At 44.6% G+C, this 19971-nt stretch overlaps 13 non-coding genes and 1 pseudogene across 13 annotated transcripts; all 14 read right to left on the bottom strand.

Moving 5' to 3' along the window:
* Positions 1-578: 578 nt before the first annotated feature.
* On the bottom strand, positions 579-769 carry LOC141203853 (U2 spliceosomal RNA). Its single transcript, XR_012274877.1, has one exon. It is a non-coding gene; the product is annotated as a U2 spliceosomal RNA (small nuclear RNA).
* Positions 770-1882: 1113 nt separating this feature from the next.
* LOC141203412 (U2 spliceosomal RNA) lies at positions 1883-2073 on the bottom strand. The gene has a single exon (XR_012274457.1). It is a non-coding gene; the product is annotated as a U2 spliceosomal RNA (small nuclear RNA).
* Positions 2074-3188: 1115 nt separating this feature from the next.
* On the bottom strand, positions 3189-3379 carry LOC141203413 (U2 spliceosomal RNA). The gene has a single exon (XR_012274458.1). It is a non-coding gene; the product is annotated as a U2 spliceosomal RNA (small nuclear RNA).
* Positions 3380-4495: 1116 nt separating this feature from the next.
* On the bottom strand, positions 4496-4686 carry LOC141203414 (U2 spliceosomal RNA). Its single transcript, XR_012274459.1, has one exon. It is a non-coding gene; the product is annotated as a U2 spliceosomal RNA (small nuclear RNA).
* Positions 4687-5801: 1115 nt separating this feature from the next.
* Positions 5802-5992, bottom strand: LOC141203415 (U2 spliceosomal RNA). Its single transcript, XR_012274460.1, has one exon. It is a non-coding gene; the product is annotated as a U2 spliceosomal RNA (small nuclear RNA).
* A 1115-nt stretch (positions 5993-7107) lies between these two features.
* Positions 7108-7298, bottom strand: LOC141203416 (U2 spliceosomal RNA). The gene has a single exon (XR_012274461.1). It is a non-coding gene; the product is annotated as a U2 spliceosomal RNA (small nuclear RNA).
* A 1115-nt stretch (positions 7299-8413) lies between these two features.
* LOC141203840 (U2 spliceosomal RNA) lies at positions 8414-8604 on the bottom strand. The gene has a single exon (XR_012274864.1). It is a non-coding gene; the product is annotated as a U2 spliceosomal RNA (small nuclear RNA).
* A 1112-nt stretch (positions 8605-9716) lies between these two features.
* LOC141203417 (U2 spliceosomal RNA) lies at positions 9717-9907 on the bottom strand. Its single transcript, XR_012274462.1, has one exon. It is a non-coding gene; the product is annotated as a U2 spliceosomal RNA (small nuclear RNA).
* Positions 9908-11019: 1112 nt separating this feature from the next.
* On the bottom strand, positions 11020-11202 carry LOC141203197 (U2 spliceosomal RNA). Its single transcript, XR_012274330.1, has one exon. It is a non-coding gene; the product is annotated as a U2 spliceosomal RNA (small nuclear RNA).
* A 2852-nt stretch (positions 11203-14054) lies between these two features.
* LOC141203185 (U2 spliceosomal RNA) lies at positions 14055-14237 on the bottom strand. The gene has a single exon (XR_012274320.1). It is a non-coding gene; the product is annotated as a U2 spliceosomal RNA (small nuclear RNA).
* Positions 14238-15026: 789 nt separating this feature from the next.
* LOC141203350 (U2 spliceosomal RNA) lies at positions 15027-15118 on the bottom strand (annotated as a pseudogene).
* A 1115-nt stretch (positions 15119-16233) lies between these two features.
* On the bottom strand, positions 16234-16424 carry LOC141203782 (U2 spliceosomal RNA). The gene has a single exon (XR_012274808.1). It is a non-coding gene; the product is annotated as a U2 spliceosomal RNA (small nuclear RNA).
* Positions 16425-17536: 1112 nt separating this feature from the next.
* On the bottom strand, positions 17537-17727 carry LOC141203418 (U2 spliceosomal RNA). The gene has a single exon (XR_012274463.1). It is a non-coding gene; the product is annotated as a U2 spliceosomal RNA (small nuclear RNA).
* Positions 17728-18842: 1115 nt separating this feature from the next.
* LOC141203420 (U2 spliceosomal RNA) lies at positions 18843-19033 on the bottom strand. Its single transcript, XR_012274465.1, has one exon. It is a non-coding gene; the product is annotated as a U2 spliceosomal RNA (small nuclear RNA).
* Positions 19034-19971: the final 938 nt, after the last annotated feature.

A 19971-nucleotide genomic window follows, 5' to 3' on the forward strand; every position in this document is an offset into this window, starting at 1 on the left:
AATCAACCAAACTTTTTGGGTTGGGTTCTCTTTTATAGTCTGCAGGCATTAAATGAAAGAAGTCAGTGTTCCAGCAGAAGGAGACAACGTTTCAGAAAAGGCATTGTAGCAAACCAAAAAAGAAATTTTAAGCGCAGCAGAGTAACCAGCGCACATACCTGTTAGCTCAGGTGAGTTTAAAAGGCTGCTGTTGATAACAAGGGCATTTGCTAAATAGATGGTGTGTGTGCAACAATATACTGAAAGGTCAATTATATTGTGCAGCTTATCTCACCACCTGTAGTTATTTAGGTGAAAGCTCCAAAATGCTTGCCTAATATGTCTGTTTATCCAAAAGGAAGTAAAAAGGGAGAGCTAGAAAGATAGCATTGCATCACATTACATGGCAATGCAATGCACAGTTGCTGAAGTTGAACCAAAATGAGCTTGTAATCTGGCTTCTGCAACTTTGAACATGAAAAATCCAATGAGGAGAAGAAAAGCAAAGCCAAAGAGTCCATCCCAAAATCCGACAAACAAGCAAAATGAACAAAAAACATTGAATTCAATTCTTTCTGATTTTAGAAACTGCATTAAAGAAGGGGTGCACCGGTCCTGGAGACACTGCAATACCAGGTCAATGCGTGGAGTGGACAGAGCAAGCTCTTTTTCCATCTCCCTGTTCTAAAAATCCATTTAATATATGGTCCCCAGATAGGGGACGTATCAGATATTAAACTGATAAGAACAGATATTACACTTGATCTTAGCCAAAAGGCCGAGAAGCGATAACCAGAATTGGTTTCAAACTACGGAGCCACCCAAGGATCCTGAAAAGTCCATTTGTGGAGATGAGCTCCTGGACTCCCGTTAAGAAGACATGTTGTCAACCTCTAGATCCCTTACATGCCTGCACTTTTCGGCTTGCTGCTGCTGCAATCCACGCGTTTTAGATCTGCATAACTCCACCTCTTTAAACACAGCACCTTCACCCCCTGCTGTTCCCACCCGCCTCAACACCGTTGGAAGGGAGGAGAACCAATTAAGGCGGGGGGTGGGGTGGAACGAGCAGCTGTCTACCCTTAGCAGGAGGGCTCCTGATTACATACCTCTCCTGCTGCTGCTGCTGGCTGTCCAGCAGCAGACTGAAGGTGGCTGCTGCTGTGCACAGGTATATAAAGGCTCAGAGCCTATTATGACACGCGCAGCCAGCGTTCCATTGCCACATTCCATCTACTGCAGGCAGGATACCTGGCTGGCTGAATGTCGCTGAGAAGCTCACAGAGACCGCCATAAGCAACAGTTTAACAGAATGCCACAGACTAATCAACCAAACTTTTTGGGTTGGGTTCTCTTTTATAGTCTGCAGGCATTAAATGAAAGAAGTCAGTGTTCCAGCAGAAGGAGACAACGTTTCAGAAAAGGCATTGTAGCAAACCAAAAAAGAAATTTTAAGTGCAGCAGAGTAACCAGCGCACATACCTGTTAGCTCAGGTGAGTTTAAAAGGCTGCTGTTGATAACAAGGGCATTTGCTAAATAGATGGTGTGTGTGCAACAATATACTGAAAGGTCAATTATATTGTGCAGCTTATCTCACCACCTGTAGTTATTTAGGTGAAAGCTCCAAAATGCTTGCCTAATATGTCTGTTTATCCAAAAGGAAGTAAAAAGGGAGAGCTAGAAAGATAGCATTGCATCACATTACATGGCAATGCAATGCACAGTTGCTGAAGTTGAACCAAAATGAGCTTGTAATCTGGCTTCTGCAACTTTGAACATGAAAAATCCAATGAGGAGAAGAAAAGCAAAGCCAAAGAGTCCATCCCAAAATCCGACAAACAAGCAAAATGAACAAAAAAACATTGAATTCAATTCTTTCTGATTTTAGAAACTGCATTAAAGAAGGGGTGCACCGGTCCTGGAGATACTGCAATACCAGGTCAATGCGTGGAGTGGACAGAGCAAGCTCTTTTTCCATCTCCCTGTTCTAAAAATCCATTTAATATATGGTCCCCAGATAGGGGACGTATCAGATATTAAACTGATAAGAACAGATACTACACTTGATCTTAGCCAAAAGGCCGAGAAGCGATAACCAGAATTGGTTTCAAACTACGGAGCCACCCAAGGATCCTGAAAAGTCCATTTGTGGAGATGAGCTCCTGGACTCCCGTTAAGAAGACATGTTGTCAACCTCTAGATCCCTTACATGCCTGCACTTTTCGGCTTGCTGCTGCTGCAATCAACGCGTTTTAGATCTGCATAACTCCACCTCTTTAAACACAGCACCTTCACCCCCTGCTGTTCCCACCCGCCTCAACACCGTTGGAAGGGAGGAGAACCAATTAAGGCGGGGGGTGGGGTGGAACGAGCAGCTGTCTACCCTTAGCAGGAGGGCTCCTGATTACATACCTCTCCTGCTGCTGCTGCTGCTGGCTGTCCAGCAGCAGACTGAAGGTGGCTGCTGCTGTGCACAGGTATATAAAGGCTCAGAGCCTATTATGACACGCGCAGCCAGCGTTCCATTGCCACATTCCATCTACTGCAGGCAGGATACCTGGCTGGCTGAATGTCGCTGAGAAGCTCACAGAGACCGCCATAAGCAACAGTTTAACAGAATGCCACAGACTAATCAACCAAACTTTTTGGGTTGGGTTCTCTTTTATAGTCTGCAGGCATTAAATGAAAGAAGTCAGTGTTCCAGCAGAAGGAGACAACGTTTCAGAAAAGGCATTGTAGCAAACCAAAAAAGAAATTTTAAGCGCAGCAGAGTAACCAGCGCACATACCTGTTAGCTCAGGTGAGTTTAAAAGGCTGCTGTTGATAACAAGGGCATTTGCTAAATAGATGGTGTGTGTGCAACAATATACTGAAAGGTCAATTATATTGTGCAGCTTATCTCACCACCTGTAGTTATTTAGGTGAAAGCTCCAAAATGCTTGCCTAATATGTCTGTTTATCCAAAAGGAAGTAAAAAGGGAGAGCTAGAAAGATAGCATTGCATCACATTACATGGCAATGCAATGCACAGTTGCTGAAGTTGAACCAAAATGAGCTTGTAATCTGGCTTCTGCAACTTTGAACATGAAAAATCCAATGAGGAGAAGAAAAGCAAAGCCAAAGAGTCCATCCCAAAATCCGACAAACAAGCAAAATGAACAAAAAACATTGAATTCAATTCTTTCTGATTTTAGAAACTGCATTAAAGAAGGGGTGCACCGGTCCTGGAGATACTGCAATACCAGGTCAATGCGTGGAGTGGACAGAGCAAGCTCTTTTTCCATCTCCCTGTTCTAAAAATCCATTTAATATATGGTCCCCAGATAGGGGACGTATCAGATATTAAACTGATAAGAACAGATACTACACTTGATCTTAGCCAAAAGGCCGAGAAGCGATAACCAGAATTGGTTTCAAACTACGGAGCCACCCAAGGATCCTGAAAAGTCCATTTGTGGAGATGAGCTCCTGGACTCCCGTTAAGAAGACATGTTGTCAACCTCTAGATCCCTTACATGCCTGCACTTTTCGGCTTGCTGCTGCTGCAATCCACGCGTTTTAGATCTGCATAACTCCACCTCTTTAAACACAGCACCTTCACCCCCTGCTGTTCCCACCCGCCTCAACACCGTTGGAAGGGAGGAGAACCAATTAAGGCGGGGGGTGGGGTGGAACGAGCAGCTGTCTACCCTTAGCTGGAGGGCTCCTGATTACATACCTCTCCTGCTGCTGCTGCTGCTGGCTGTCCAGCAGCAGACTGAAGGTGGCTGCTGCTGTGCACAGGTATATAAAGGCTCAGAGCCTATTATGACACGCGCAGCCAGCGTTCCATTGCCACATTCCATCTACTGCAGGCAGGATACCTGGCTGGCTGAATGTCGCTGAGAAGCTCACAGAGACCGCCATAAGCAACAGTTTAACAGAATGCCACAGACTAATCAACCAAACTTTTTGGGTTGGGTTCTCTTTTATAGTCTGCAGGCATTAAATGAAAGAAGTCAGTGTTCCAGCAGAAGGAGACAACGTTTCAGAAAAGGCATTGTAGCAAACCAAAAAAGAAATTTTAAGCGCAGCAGAGTAACCAGCGCACATACCTGTTAGCTCAGGTGAGTTTAAAAGGCTGCTGTTGATAACAAGGGCATTTGCTAAATAGATGGTGTGTGTGCAACAATATATTGAAAGGTCAATTATATTGTGCAGCTTATCTCACCACCTGTAGTTATTTAGGTGAAAGCTCCAAAATGCTTGCCTAATATGTCTGTTTATCCAAAAGGAAGTAAAAAGGGAGAGCTAGAAAGATAGCATTGCATCACATTACATGGCAATGCAATGCACAGTTGCTGAAGTTGAACCAAAATGAGCTTGTAATCTGGCTTCTGCAACTTTGAACATGAAAAATCCAATGAGGAGAAGAAAAGCAAAGCCAAAGAGTCCATCCCAAAATCCGACAAACAAGCAAAATGAACAAAAAAACATTGAATTCAATTCTTTCTGATTTTAGAAACTGCATTAAAGAAGGGGTGCACCGGTCCTGGAGATACTGCAATACCAGGTCAATGCGTGGAGTGGACAGAGCAAGCTCTTTTTCCATCTCCCTGTTCTAAAAATCCATTTAATATATGGTCCCCAGATAGGGGACGTATCAGATATTAAACTGATAAGAACAGATACTACACTTGATCTTAGCCAAAAGGCCGAGAAGCGATAACCAGAATTGGTTTCAAACTACGGAGCCACCCAAGGATCCTGAAAAGTCCATTTGTGGAGATGAGCTCCTGGACTCCCGTTAAGAAGACATGTTGTCAACCTCTAGATCCCTTACATGCCTGCACTTTTCGGCTTGCTGCTGCTGCAATCCACGCGTTTTAGATCTGCATAACTCCACCTCTTTAAACACAGCACCTTCACCCCCTGCTGTTCCCACCAGCCTCAACACCGTTGGAAGGGAGGAGAACCAATTAAGGCGGGGGGTGGGGTGGAACGAGCAGCTGTCTACCCTTAGCAGGAGGGCTCCTGATTACATACCTCTCCTGCTGCTGCTGCTGCTGGCTGTCCAGCAGCAGACTGAAGGTGGCTGCTGCTGTGCACAGGTATATAAAGGCTCAGAGCCTATTATGACACGCGCAGCCAGCGTTCCATTGCCACATTCCATCTACTGCAGGCAGGATACCTGGCTGGCTGAATGTCGCTGAGAAGCTCACAGAGACCGCCATAAGCAACAGTTTAACAGAATGCCACAGACTAATCAACCAAACTTTTTGGGTTGGGTTCTCTTTTATAGTCTGCAGGCATTAAATGAAAGAAGTCAGTGTTCCAGCAGAAGGAGACAACGTTTCAGAAAAGGCATTGTAGCAAACCAAAAAAGAAATTTTAAGCGCAGCAGAGTAACCAGCGCACATACCTGTTAGCTCAGGTGAGTTTAAAAGGCTGCTGTTGATAACAAGGGCATTTGCTAAATAGATGGTGTGTGTGCAACAATATACTGAAAGGTCAATTATATTGTGCAGCTTATCTCACCACCTGTAGTTATTTAGGTGAAAGCTCCAAAATGCTTGCCTAATATGTCTGTTTATCCAAAAGGAAGTAAAAAGGGAGAGCTAGAAAGATAGCATTGCATCACATTACATGGCAATGCAATGCACAGTTGCTGAAGTTGAACCAAAATGAGCTTGTAATCTGGCTTCTGCAACTTTGAACATGAAAAATCCAATGAGGAGAAGAAAAGCAAAGCCAAAGAGTCCATCCCAAAATCTGACAAACAAGCAAAATGAACAAAAAACATTGAATTCAATTCTTTCTGATTTTAGAAACTGCATTAAAGAAGGGGTGCACCGGTCCTGGAGATACTGCAATACCAGGTCAATGCGTGGAGTGGACAGAGCAAGCTCTTTTTCCATCTCCCTGTTCTAAAAATCCATTTAATATATGGTCCCCAGATAGGGGACGTATCAGATATTAAACTGATAAGAACAGATACTACACTTGATCTTAGCCAAAAGGCCGAGAAGCGATAACCAGAATTGGTTTCAAACTACGGAGCCACCCAAGGATCCTGAAAAGTCCATTTGTGGAGATGAGCTCCTGGACTCCCGTTAAGAAGACATGTTGTCAACCTCTAGATCCCTTACATGCCTGCACTTTTCGGCTTGCTGCTGCTGCAATCCACGCGTTTTAGATCTGCATAACTCCACCTCTTTAAACACAGCACCTTCACCCCCTGCTGTTCCCACCCGCCTCAACACCGTTGGAAGGGAGGAGAACCAATTAAGGCGGGGGGTGGGGTGGAACGAGCAGCTGTCTACCCTTAGCAGGAGGGCTCCTGATTACATACCTCTCCTGCTGCTGCTGCTGCTGGCTGTCCAGCAGCAGACTGAAGGTGGCTGCTGCTGTGCACAGGTATATAAAGGCTCAGAGCCTATTATGACACGCGCAGCCAGCGTTCCATTGCCACATTCCATCTACTGCAGGCAGGATACCTGGCTGGCTGAATGTCGCTGAGAAGCTCACAGAGACCGCCATAAGCAACAGTTTAACAGAATGCCACAGACTAATCAACCAAACTTTTTGGGTTGGGTTCTCTTTTATAGTCTGCAGGCATTAAATGAAAGAAGTCAGTGTTCCAGCAGAAGGAGACAACGTTTCAGAAAAGGCATTGTAGCAAACCAAAAAAGAAATTTTAAGCACAGCAGAGTAACCAGCGCACATACCTGTTAGCTCAGGTGAGTTTAAAAGGCTGCTGTTGATAACAAGGGCATTTGCTAAATAGATGGTGTGTGTGCAACAATATACTGAAAGGTCAATTATATTGTGCAGCTTATCTCACCACCTGTAGTTATTTAGGTGAAAGCTCCAAAATGCTTGCCTAATATGTCTGTTTATCCAAAAGGAAGTAAAAAGGGAGAGCTAGAAAGATAGCATTGCATCACATTACATGGCAATGCAATGCACAGTTGCTGAAGTTGAACCAAAATGAGCTTGTAATCTGGCTTCTGCAACTTTGAACATGAAAAATCCAATGAGGAGAAGAAAAGCAAAGCCAAAGAGTCCATCCCAAAATCCGACAAACAAGCAAAATGAACAAAAAACATTGAATTCAATTCTTTCTGATTTTAGAAACTGCATTAAAGAAGGGGTGCACCGGTCCTGGAGATACTGCAATACCAGGTCAATGCGTGGAGTGGACAGAGCAAGCTCTTTTTCCATCTCCCTGTTCTAAAAATCCATTTAATATATGGTCCCCAGATAGGGGACGTATCAGATATTAAACTGATAAGAACAGATACTACACTTGATCTTAGCCAAAAGGCCGAGAAGCGATAACCAGAATTGGTTTCAAACTACGGAGCCACCCAAGGATCCTGAAAAGTCCATTTGTGGAGATGAGCTCCTGGACTCCCGTTAAGAAGACATGTTGTCAACCTCTAGATCCCTTACATGCCTGCACTTTTCGGCTTGCTGCTGCTGCAATCCACGCGTTTTAGATCTGCATAACTCCACCTCTTTAAACACAGCACCTTCACCCGCTGCTGTTCCCACCCGCCTCAACACCGTTGGAAGGGAGGAGAACCAATTAAGGCGGGGGGTGGGGTGGAACGAGCAGCTGTCTACCCTTAGCAGGAGGGCTCCTGATTACATACCTCTCCTGCTGCTGCTGCTGCTGGCTGTCCAGCAGCAGACTGAAGGTGGCTGCTGCTGTGCACAGGTATATAAAGGCTCAGAGCCTATTATGACACGCGCAGCCAGCGTTCCATTGCCACATTCCATCTACTGCAGGCAGGATACCTGGCTGGCTGAATGTCGCTGAGAAGCTCACAGAGACCGCCATAAGCAACAGTTTAACAGAATGCCACAGACTAATCAACCAAACTTTTTGGGTTGGGTTCTCTTTTATAGTCTGCAGGCATTAAATGAAAGAAGTCAGTGTTCCAGCAGAAGGAGACAACGTTTCAGAAAAGGCATTGTAGCAAACCAAAAAAGAAATTTTAAGCGCAGCAGAGTAACCAGCGCACATACCTGTTAGCTCAGGTGAGTTTAAAAGGCTGCTGTTGATAACAAGGGCATTTGCTAAATAGATGGTGTGTGTGCAACAATATACTGAAAGGTCAATTATATTGTGCAGCTTATCTCACCACCTGTAGTTATTTAGGTGAAAGCTCCAAAATGCTTGCCTAATATGTCTGTTTATCCAAAAGGAAGTAAAAAGGGAGAGCTAGAAAGATAGCATTGCATCACATTACATGGCAATGCAATGCACAGTTGCTGAAGTTGAACCAAAATGAGCTTGTAATCTGGCTTCTGCAACTTTGAACATGAAAAATCCAATGAGGAGAAGAAAAGCAAAGCCAAAGAGTCCATCCCAAAATCCGACAAACAAGCAAAATGAACAAAAAACATTGAATTCAATTCTTTCTGATTTTAGAAACTGCATTAAAGAAGGGGTGCACCGGTCCTGGAGATACTGCAATACCAGGTCAATGGGTGGAGTGGACAGAGCAAGCTCTTTTTCCATCTCCCTGTTCTAAAAATCCATTTAATATATGGTCCCCAGATAGGGGACGTATCAGATATTAAACTGATAAGAACAGATACTACACTTGATCTTAGCCAAAAGGCCGAGAAGCGATAACCAGAATTGGTTTCAAACTACGGAGCCACCCAAGGATCCTGAAAAGTCCATTTGTGGAGATGAGCTCCTGGACTCCCGTTAAGAAGACATGTTGTCAACCTCTAGATCCCTTACATGCCTGCACTTTTCGGCTTGCTGCTGCTGCAATCCACGCGTTTTAGATCTGCATAACTCCACCTCTTTAAACACAGCACCTTCACCCCCTGCTGTTCCCACCCGCCTCAACACCGTTGGAAGGGAGGAGAACCAATTAAGGCGGGGGGTGGGGTGGAACGAGCAGCTGTCTACCCTTAGCAGGAGGGCTCCTGATTACATACCTCTCCTGCTGCTGCTGCTGGCTGTCCAGCAGCAGACTGAAGGTGGCTGCTGCTGTGCACAGGTATATAAAGGCTCAGAGCCTATTATGACACGCGCAGCCAGCGTTCCATTGCCACATTCCATCTACTGCAGGCAGGATACCTGGCTGGCTGAATGTCGCTGAGAAGCTCACAGAGACCGCCATAAGCAACAGTTTAACAGAATGCCACAGACTAATCAACCAAACTTTTTGGGTTGGGTTCTCTTTTATAGTCTGCAGGCATTAAATGAAAGAAGTCAGTGTTCCAGCAGAAGGAGACAACGTTTCAGAAAAGGCATTGTAGCAAACCAAAAAAGAAATTTTAAGCGCAGCAGAGTAACCAGCGCACATACCTGTTAGCTCAGGTGAGTTTAAAAGGCTGCTGTTGATAACAAGGGCATTTGCTAAATAGATGGTGTGTGTGCAACAATATACTGAAAGGTCAATTATATTGTGCAGCTTATCTCACCACCTGTAGTTATTTAGGTGAAAGCTCCAAAATGCTTGCCTAATATGTCTGTTTATCCAAAAGGAAGTAAAAAGGGAGAGCTAGAAAGATAGCATTGCATCACATTACATGGCAATGCAATGCACAGTTGCTGAAGTTGAACCAAAATGAGCTTGTAATCTGGCTTCTGCAACTTTGAACATGAAAAATCCAATGAGGAGAAGAAAAGCAAAGCCAAAGAGTCCATCCCAAAATCCGACAAACAAGCAAAATGAACAAAAAACATTGAATTCAATTCTTTCTGATTTTAGAAACTGCATTAAAGAAGGGGTGCACCGGTCCTGGAGATACTGCAATACCAGGTCAATGCGTGGAGTGGACAGAGCAAGCTCTTTTTCCATCTCCCTGTTCTAAAAATCCATTTAATATATGGTCCCCAGATAGGGGACGTATCAGATATTAAACTGATAAGAACAGATACTACACTTGATCTTAGCCAAAAGGCCGAGAAGCGATAACCAGAATTGGTTTCAAACTACGGAGCCACCCAAGGATCCTGAAAAGTCCATTTGTGGAGATGAGCTCCTGGACTCCCGTTAAGAAGACATGTTGTCAACCTCTAGATCCCTTACATGCCTGCACTTTTCGGCTTGCTGCTGCTGCAATCCACGCGTTTTAGATCTGCATAACTCCACCTCTTTAAACACAGCACCTTCACCCCCTGCTGTTCCCACCCGCCTCAACACCGTTGGAAGGGAGGAGAACCAATTAAGGCGGGGGGTGGGGTGGAACGAGCAGCTGTCTACCCTTAGCAGGAGGGCTCCTGATTACATACCTCTCCTGCTGCTGCTGCTGGCTGTCCAGCAGCAGACTGAAGGTGGCTGCTGCTGTGCACAGGTATATAAAGGCTCAGAGCCTATTATGACACGCGCAGCCAGCGTTCCATTGCCACATTCCATCTACTGCAGGCAGGATACCTGGCTGGCTGAATGTCGCTGAGAAGCTCACAGAGACCGCCATAAGCAACAGTTTAACAGAATGCCACAGACTAATCAACCAAACTTTTTGGGTTGGGTTCTCTTTTATAGTCTGCAGGCATTAAATGAAAGAAGTCAGTGTTCCAGCAGAAGGAGACAACGTTTCAGAAAAGGCATTGTAGCAAACCAAAAAAGAAATTTTAAGCGCAGCAGAGTAACCAGCGCACATACCTGTTAGCTCAGGTGAGTTTAAAAGGCTGCTGTTAATAACAAGGGCATTTGCTAAATAGATGGTGTGTGTGCAACAATATACTGAAAGGTCAATTATATTGTGCAGCTTATCTCACCACCTGTAGTTATTTAGGTGAAAGCTCCAAAATGCTTGCCTAATATGTCTGTTTATCCAAAAGGAAGTAAAAAGGGAGAGCTAGAAAGATAGCATTGCATCACATTACATGGCAATGCAATGCACAGTTGCTGAAGTTGAACCAAAATGAGCTTGTAATCTGGCTTCTGCAACTTTGAACATGAAAAATCCAATGAGGAGAAGAAAAGCAAAGCCAAAGAGTCCATCCCAAAATCCGACAAACAAGCAAAATGAACAAAAAACATTGAATTCAATTCTTTCTGATTTTAGAAACTGCATTAAAGAAGGGGTGCACCGGTCCTGGAGATACTGCAATACCAGGTCAATGCGTGGAGTGGACAGAGCAAGCTCTTTTTCCATCTCCCTGTTCTAAAAATCCATTTAATATATGGTCCCCAGATAGGGGACGTATCAGATATTAAACTGATAAGAACAGATTTTTTTTTTTTTTTTTTTTTAAAACCTATTCAGGTTAAAATTAAAGTCCACTCCACAGTCCTCTTCTCCCCAAAGGGAGACAAGACGTGGACTCCAACTTAAATCATCATCAGGTTTTGGTACTTTTAATGTCAGAAAAAAAAATTACAAAAATACAACAATACTTACAAAGAAAGAAATGTTTCAGAACCTGAATGGATACCAAAAAAATAAAAATTAAATTATAACTGTATTAACAACAGTAATAACATCAAGTAAAATACTTGTAACCATTATCAAAAGCATGAACCCCAACCCAACTCAGAACCTTAAGGGACAAATCTTCAACCCTTGATGCTGAAAAAACTTGTTTCGATACACCATCTGGTATTCTATATTTCACACAAAAAACATTTTTATCTCTTATTAGTTCTTTCCTAACATTCTCTATAAGATAGTCCAAACGTTTCTCATCATACAACTTACGGTACAACCGGTTAAAATATTCTGCATTCTTTATAAACATAGGTTGTTGAAAAACAACTATATTTTCTTCCATTGCCACCTCCACTTCCTGTTCCTTTCTCTTTTCTTGCTTTTTAACCTTACCACGGCCAGTTCCCTGACTTACACCTCCCATTTCACTCTCTACCCTATCCCCCCAATCTACTCTTGTTTTCTCCATCTCCCTCTGCACTCCTACAGGTTTGCTTTCTTTTCCCTTTACCACCAACACCTTTTCTACACTTTCCTCCTTTCTCTCTACCAAAACCTTTTTAACCACTACCTCCTTCTCTTTATTTCTTTTCCTCTTTGGGCAATTCTTAAAAACATGCGTATCTTCCTGACACAAGTTGCACTTCCTCCGATCTTTACAATCCTTTGACTCATGATCACCTTTTTTGCAAAAACCACATACACCACCCGAACAATTTTCCTTTCCATGCCCGTATTGACGACAAACTCGACAAAAAGTGGGTATACCACTGAAAAAAATATCACCATTTATATTACCCAACTTAAACCTAGCTGGGGGAAGCAACACAGTCCCCTGCTCATCTTCTTTGAAACGGACCAAAAATTTCCACTTCGAAGTCCAAAAACCAAATTCATTATAAATCTTCCCTTTTGGTGTTACTGACAAACAAAAAAACTCCAAAAATGTAAGAACATCCTCTTCGTCCACCAATGGAGAGTACATTTTAACAATGATCCATTTATCTCTAACGGGGAAGTGTGGCATTACACTTATCCCCTCCATTCTTTTATCCTGGCTTGCAGTCATTTTCCTTAGATATCCTTCAAAAAAAACTTTGTCAACAAAAACTATATCATAAACACCCCTCCTGGGGTAGTCCATTATCGCCAACACTTCTTCTGTCTTCAAACCAAAAAGATCCACAAGAACTTGACTCATCACATACCTAAAATCCTTTTGATCTCGAAAGTTCTCCTGAACAACCAAACGAATAGAATTCTGCACCTTAGCGAATTCAGGCACATGATCTTCCTCTCCTTCATGTGATGCTGCAGACATCTTCTTCACAAACAGGTTCTCCTCTTCTCAATAGAAACCTTCAACACCGAAGTGCCAGGTAGATGATCGCCTCCCGTTGCCCGGGGACTAATCCGACTCCCTAATAGCAGCAGGGAGGTGAAGCCCTGCTGAAAAACAGAGCGATCCCCCCAGGCCAAGGAGCCGGGTACCCCGAGCACCTCTCAGCCAAGACCAAGGCAGCAGCCGCTAGATCACTGCACTTGATCTTAGCCAAAAGGCCGAGAAGCGATAACCAGAATTGGTTTCAAACTACGGAGCCACCCAAGGATCCTGAAAAGTCCATTTGTGGAGATGAGCTCCTGGACTCCCGTTAAGAAGACATGTTGTCAACCTCTAGATCCCTTACATGCCTGCACTTTTCGGCTTGCTGCTGCTGCAATCCACGCGTTTTAGATCTGCATAACTCCACCTCTTTAAACACAGCACCTTCACCCCCTGCTGTTCCCACCCGCCTCAACACCGTTGGAAGGGAGGAGAACCAATTAAGGCGGGGGGTGGGGTGGAACGAGCAGCTGTCTACCCTTAGCAGGAGGGCTCCTGATTACATACCTCTCCTGCTGCTGCTGCTGCTGGCTGTCCAGCAGCAGACTGAAGGTGGCTGCTGCTGTGCACAGGTATATAAAGGCTCAGAGCCTATTATGACACGCGCAGCAGCGTTCCATTGCCACATTCCATCTACTGCAGGCAGGATACCTGGCTGGCTGAATGTCGCTGAGAAGCTCACAGAGACCGCCATAAGCAACAGTTTAACAGAATGCCACAGACTAATCAACCAAACTTTTTGGGTTGGGTTCTCTTTTATAGTCTGCAGGCATTAAATGAAAGAAGTCAGTGTTCCAGCAGAAGGAGACAACGTTTCAGAAAAGGCATTGTAGCAAACCAAAAAAGAAATTTTAAGCGCAGCAGAGTAACCAGCGCACATACCTGTTAGCTCAGGTGAGTTTAAAAGGCTGCTGTTGATAACAAGGGCATTTGCTAAATAGATGGTGTGTGTGCAACAATATACTGAAAGGTCAATTATATTGTGCAGCTTATCTCACCACCTGTAGTTATTTAGGTGAAAGCTCCAAAATGCTTGCCTAATATGTCTGTTTATCCAAAAGGAAGTAAAAAGGGAGAGCTAGAAAGATAGCATTGCATCACATTACATGGCAATGCAATGCACAGTTGCTGAAGTTGAACCAAAATGAGCTTGTAATCTGGCTTCTGCAACTTTGAACATGAAAAATCCAATGAGGAGAAGAAAAGCAAAGCCAAAGAGTCCATCCCAAAATCCGACAAACAAGCAAAATGAACAAAAAACATTGAATTCAATTCTTTCTGATTTTAGAAACTGCATTAAAGAAGGGGTGCACCGGTCCTGGAGATACTGCAATACCAGGTCAATGCGTGGAGTGGACAGAGCAAGCTCTTTTTCCATCTCCCTGTTCTAAAAATCCATTTAATATATGGTCCCCAGATAGGGGACGTATCAGATATTAAACTGATAAGAACAGATTTTTTTTTTTATCGAAAGCCCGAATTCGTGTACAAAACCCGAGTGCGCTTAAAAAAGTGACAAGTGCCACAAAAAAAGTGCACTAGGATGCTGGTCTTCTTGAAACCCTCTCCAAAAGGAGAAGGGTCCCCCAAACCATTCCCCGTCCCTCCGAGCCAGAAGGCCACAGTGAGGAACAGGGACAAATAGCCACCTCCAGCCGGAGCCAGAGGCGACCCAATCTTACCCCCAGCACCTGCCCGAGTTCTCACCCGAGCAAGGCACTGGGAGCCAAAGACTGTGCTCCCCTCCCGGAAGAGGGGAGCCAACAACGCTCTCCTCCCGAAAGAGGAGAGCCAGGGGGGTTCAGGGGGGAGCGGAACCTGATGGCCACACACTCCCCCCCTAGACCTGCCAAGAGAGTAACCCGTAAGGGAACCGCATCCCGACAAAATCCTAGTAGGACGTGACACACGTGAATAAGTGGACACACAGTGACAAAGAAATTAAATAAATAGTGAAGGTTTCACAGTATAATACTGCCCGGACCTTCGACCGGGAATTGAAAAATTCCCCATCCTAAGGCCAGAAGGCCCGGAATAAGGGTGTGTGCGAAGAAAGAAAATTTAAAGTGCTTGTGCAAATGTGCCATAAACTCAAGTGGGGTTCCCAATCCCAGTGAGTTAAGGCACCCCAGGGTCACCACTCCTGGGGCACTTCACACTTCGGGCTTTCGATCTCCCCCGGCCCAATGGCGTCGATCCTGGGGGGCCATGCTTTCCACCAGATGACTATATTAGCCACCTGGCGTACTAACAAGCGCCTAAACCCCAGTGTGCATAATGTATCAATCTACTAGGGCGGCCAACATCCAAAACCGCCTTTTCGAAAGATACTACACTTGATCTTAGCCAAAAGGCCGAGAAGCGATAACCAGAATTGGTTTCAAACTACGGAGCCACCCAAGGATCCTGAAAAGTCCATTTGTGGAGATGAGCTCCTGGACTCCCGTTAAGAAGACATGTTGTCAACCTCTAGATCCCTTACATGCCTGCACTTTTCGGCTTGCTGCTGCTGCAATCCACGCGTTTTAGATCTGCATAACTCCACCTCTTTAAACACAGCACCTTCACCCCCTGCTGTTCCCACCCGCCTCAACACCGTTGGAAGGGAGGAGAACCAATTAAGGCGGGGGGTGGGGTGGAACGAGCAGCTGTCTACCCTTAGCAGGAGGGCTCCTGATTACATACCTCTCCTGCTGCTGCTGCTGCTGGCTGTCCAGCAGCAGACTGAAGGTGGCTGCTGCTGTGCACAGGTATATAAAGGCTCAGAGCCTATTATGACACGCGCAGCCAGCGTTCCATTGCCACATTCCATCTACTGCAGGCAGGATACCTGGCTGGCTGAATGTCGCTGAGAAGCTCACAGAGACCGCCATAAGCAACAGTTTAACAGAATGCCACAGACTAATCAACCAAACTTTTTGGGTTGGGTTCTCTTTTATAGTCTGTAGGCATTAAATGAAAGAAGTCAGTGTTCCAGCAGAAGGAGACAACGTTTCAGAAAAGGCATTGTAGCAAAACAAAAAAAAAATTTTAAGCGCAGCAGAGTAACCAGCGCACATACCTGTTAGCTCAGGTGAGTTTAAAAGGCTGCTGTTGATAACAAGGGCATTTGCTAAATAGATGGTGTGTGTGCAACAATATACTGAAAGGTCAATTATATTGTGCAGCTTATCTCACCACCTGTAGTTATTTAGGTGAAAGCTCCAAAATGCTTGCCTAATATGTCTGTTTATCCAAAAGGAAGTAAAAAGGGAGAGCTAGAAAGATAGCATTGCATCACATTACATGGCAATGCAATGCACAGTTGCTGAAGTTGAACCAAAATGAGCTTGTAATCTGGCTTCTGCAACTTTGAACATGAAAAATCCAATGAGGAGAAGAAAAGCAAAACCAAAGAGTCCATCCCAAAATCCGACAAACAAGCAAAATGAACAAAAAACATTGAATTCAATTCTTTCTGATTTTAGAAACTGCATTAAAGAAGGGGTGCACCGGTCCTGGAGATACTGCAATACCAGGTCAATGCGTGGAGTGGACAGAGCAAGCTCTTTTTCCATCTCCCTGTTCTAAAAATCCATTTAATATATGGTCCCCAGATAGGGGACGTATCAGATATTAAACTGATAAGAACAGATACTACACTTGATCTTAGCCAAAAGGCCGAGAAACGATAACCAGAATTGGTTTCAAACTACGGAGCCACCCAAGGATCCTGAAAAGTCCATTTGTGGAGATGAGCTCCTGGACTCCCGTTAAGAAGACATGTTGTCAACCTCTAGATCCCTTACATGCCTGCACTTTTCGGCTTGCTGCTGCTGCAATCCACGCGTTTTAGATCTGCATAACTCCACCTCTTTAAACACAGCACCTTCACCCCCTGCTGTTCCCACCCGCCTCAACACCGTTGGAAGGGAGGAGAACCAATTAAGGCGGGGGGTGGGGTGGAACGAGCAGCTGTCTACCCTTAGCAGGAGGGCTCCTGATTACATACCTCTCCTGCTGCTGCTGCTGGCTGTCCAGCAGCAGACTGAAGGTGGCTGCTGCTGTGCACAGGTATATAAAGGCTCAGAGCCTATTATGACACGCGCAGCCAGCGTTCCATTGCCACATTCCATCTACTGCAGGCAGGATACCTGGCTGGCTGAATGTCGCTGAGAAGCTCACAGAGACCGCCATAAGCAACAGTTTAACAGAATGCCACAGACTAATCAACCAAACTTTTTGGGTTGGGTTCTCTTTTATAGTCTGCAGGCATTAAATGAAAGAAGTCAGTGTTCCAGCAGAAGGAGACAACGTTTCAGAAAAGGCATTGTAGCAAACCAAAAAAGAAATTTTAAGCGCAGCAGAGTAACCAGCGCACATACCTGTTAGCTCAGGTGAGTTTAAAAGGCTGCTGTTGATAACAAGGGCATTTGCTAAATAGATGGTGTGTGTGCAACAATATACTGAAAGGTCAATTATATTGTGCAGCTTATCTCACCACCTGTAGTTATTTAGGTGAAAGCTCCAAAATGCTTGCCTAATATGTCTGTTTATCCAAAAGGAAGTAAAAAGGGAGAGCTAGAAAGATAGCATTGCATCACATTACATGGCAATGCAATGCACAGTTGCTGAAGTTGAACCAAAATGAGCTTGTAATCTGGCTTCTGCAACTTTGAACATGAAAAATCCAATGAGGAGAAGAAAAGCAAAGCCAAAGAGTCCATCCCAAAATCCGACAAACAAGCAAAATGAACAAAAAACATTGAATTCAATTCTTTCTGATTTTAGAAACTGCATTAAAGAAGGGGTGCACCGGTCCTGGAGATACTGCAATACCAGGTCAATGCGTGGAGTGGACAGAGCAAGCTCTTTTTCCATCTCCCTGTTCTAAAAATCCATTTAATATATGGTCCCCAGATAGGGGACGTATCAGATATTAAACTGATAAGAACAGATACTACACTTGATCTTAGCCAAAAGGCCGAGAAGCGATAACCAGAATTGGTTTCAAACTACGGAGCCACCCAAGGATCCTGAAAAGTCCATTTGTGGAGATGAGCTCCTGGACTCCCGTTAAGAAGACATGTTGTCAACCTCTAGATCCCTTACATGCCTGCACTTTTCGGCTTGCTGCTGCTGCAATCCACGCGTTTTAGATCTGCATAACTCCACCTCTTTAAACACAGCACCTTCACCCCCTGCTGTTCCCACCCGCCTCAACACCGTTGGAAGGGAGGAGAACCAATTAAGGCGGGGGGTGGGGTGGAACGAGCAGCTGTCTACCCTTAGCAGGAGGGCTCCTGATTACATACCTCTCCTGCTGCTGCTGCTGCTGGCTGTCCAGCAGCAGACTGAAGGTGGCTGCTGCTGTGCACAGGTATATAAAGGCTCAGAGCCTATTATGACACGCGCAGCCAGCGTTCCATTGCCACATTCCATCTACTGCAGGCAGGATACCTGGCTGGCTGAATGTCGCTGAGAAGCTCACAGAGACCGCCATAAGCAACAGTTTAACAGAATGCCACAGACTAATCAACCAAACTTTTTGGGTTGGGTTCTCTTTTATAGTCTGCAGGCATTAAATGAAAGAAGTCAGTGTTCCAGCAGAAGGAGACAACGTTTCAGAAAAGGCATTGTAGCAAACCAAAAAAGAAATTTTAAGCGCAGCAGAGTAACCAGCGCACATACCTGTTAGCTCAGGTGAGTTTAAAAGGCTGCTGTTGATAACAAGGGCATTTGCTAAATAGATGGTGTGTGTGCAACAATATACTGAAAGGTCAATTATATTGTGCAGCTTATCTCACCACCTGTAGTTATTTAGGTGAAAGCTCCAAAATGCTTGCCTAATATGTCTGTTTATCCAAAAGGAAGTAAAAAGGGAGAGCTAGAAAGATAGCATTGCATCACATTACATGGCAATGCAATGCACAGTTGCTGAAGTTGAACCAAAATGAGCTTGTAATCTGGCTTCTGCAACTTTGAACATGAAAAATCCAATGAGGAGAAGAAAAGCAAAGCCAAAGAGTCCATCCCAAAATCCGACAAACAAGCAAAATGAACAAAAAACATTGAATTCAATTCTTTCTGATTTTAGAAACTGCATTAAAGAAGGGGTGCACCGGTCCTGGAGATACTGCAATACCAGGTCAATGCGTGGAGTGGACAGAGCAAGCTCTTTTTCCATCTCCCTGTTCTAAAAATCCATTTAATATATGGTCCCCAGATAGGGGACGTATCAGATATTAAACTGATAAGAACAGATACTACACTTGATCTTAGCCAAAAGGCCGAGAAGCGATAACCAGAATTGGTTTCAAACTACGGAGCCACCCAAGGATCCTGAAAAGTCCATTTGTGGAGATGAGCTCCTGGACTCCCGTTAAGAAGACATGTTGTCAACCTCTAGATCCCTTACATGCCTGCACTTTTCGGCTTGCTGCTGCTGCAATCCACGCGTTTTAGATCTGCATAACTCCACCTCTTTAAACACAGCACCTTCACCCCCTGCTGTTCCCACCCGCCTCAACACCGTTGGAAGGGAGGAGAACCAATTAAGGCGGGGGGTGGGGTGGAACGAGCAGCTGTCTACCCTTAGCAGGAGGGCTCCTGATTACATACCTCTCCTGCTGCTGCTGCTGCTGGCTGTCCAGCAGCAGACTGAAGGTGGCTGCTGCTGTGCACAGGTATATAAAGGCTCAGAGCCTATTATGACACGCGCAGCCAGCGTTCCATTGCCACATTCCATCTACTGCAGGCAGGATACCTGGCTGGCTGAATGTCGCTGAGAAGCTCACAGAGACCGCCATAAGCAACAGTTTAACAGAATGCCACAGACTAATCAACCAAACTTTTTGGGTTGGGTTCTCTTTTATAGTCTGCAGGCATTAAATGAAAGAAGTCAGTGTTCCAGCAGAAGGAGACAACGTTTCAGAAAAGGCATTGTAGCAAACCAAAAAAGAAATTTTAAGCGCAGCAGAGTAACCAGCGCACATACCTGTTAGCTCAGGTGAGTTTAAAAGGCTGCTGTTGATAACAAGGGCATTTGCTAAATAGATGGTGTGTGTGCAACAATATACTGAAAGGTCAATTATATTGTGCAGCTTATCTCACCACCTGTAGTTATTTAGGTGAAAGCTCCAAAATGCTTGCCTAATATGTCTGTTTATCCAAAAGGAAGTAAAAAGGGAGAGCTAGAAAGATAGCATTGCATCACATTACATGGCAATGCAATGCACAG

The sequence above is a fragment of the Phyllobates terribilis genome, unplaced genomic scaffold, assembly GCF_046119375.1.
Source record: "Phyllobates terribilis strain yellow unplaced genomic scaffold, ASM4611937v1 Scaffold_124__1_contigs__length_5142088, whole genome shotgun sequence".
In the NCBI taxonomy this organism is placed as follows: Eukaryota; Metazoa; Chordata; class Amphibia; order Anura; family Dendrobatidae; genus Phyllobates; species Phyllobates terribilis.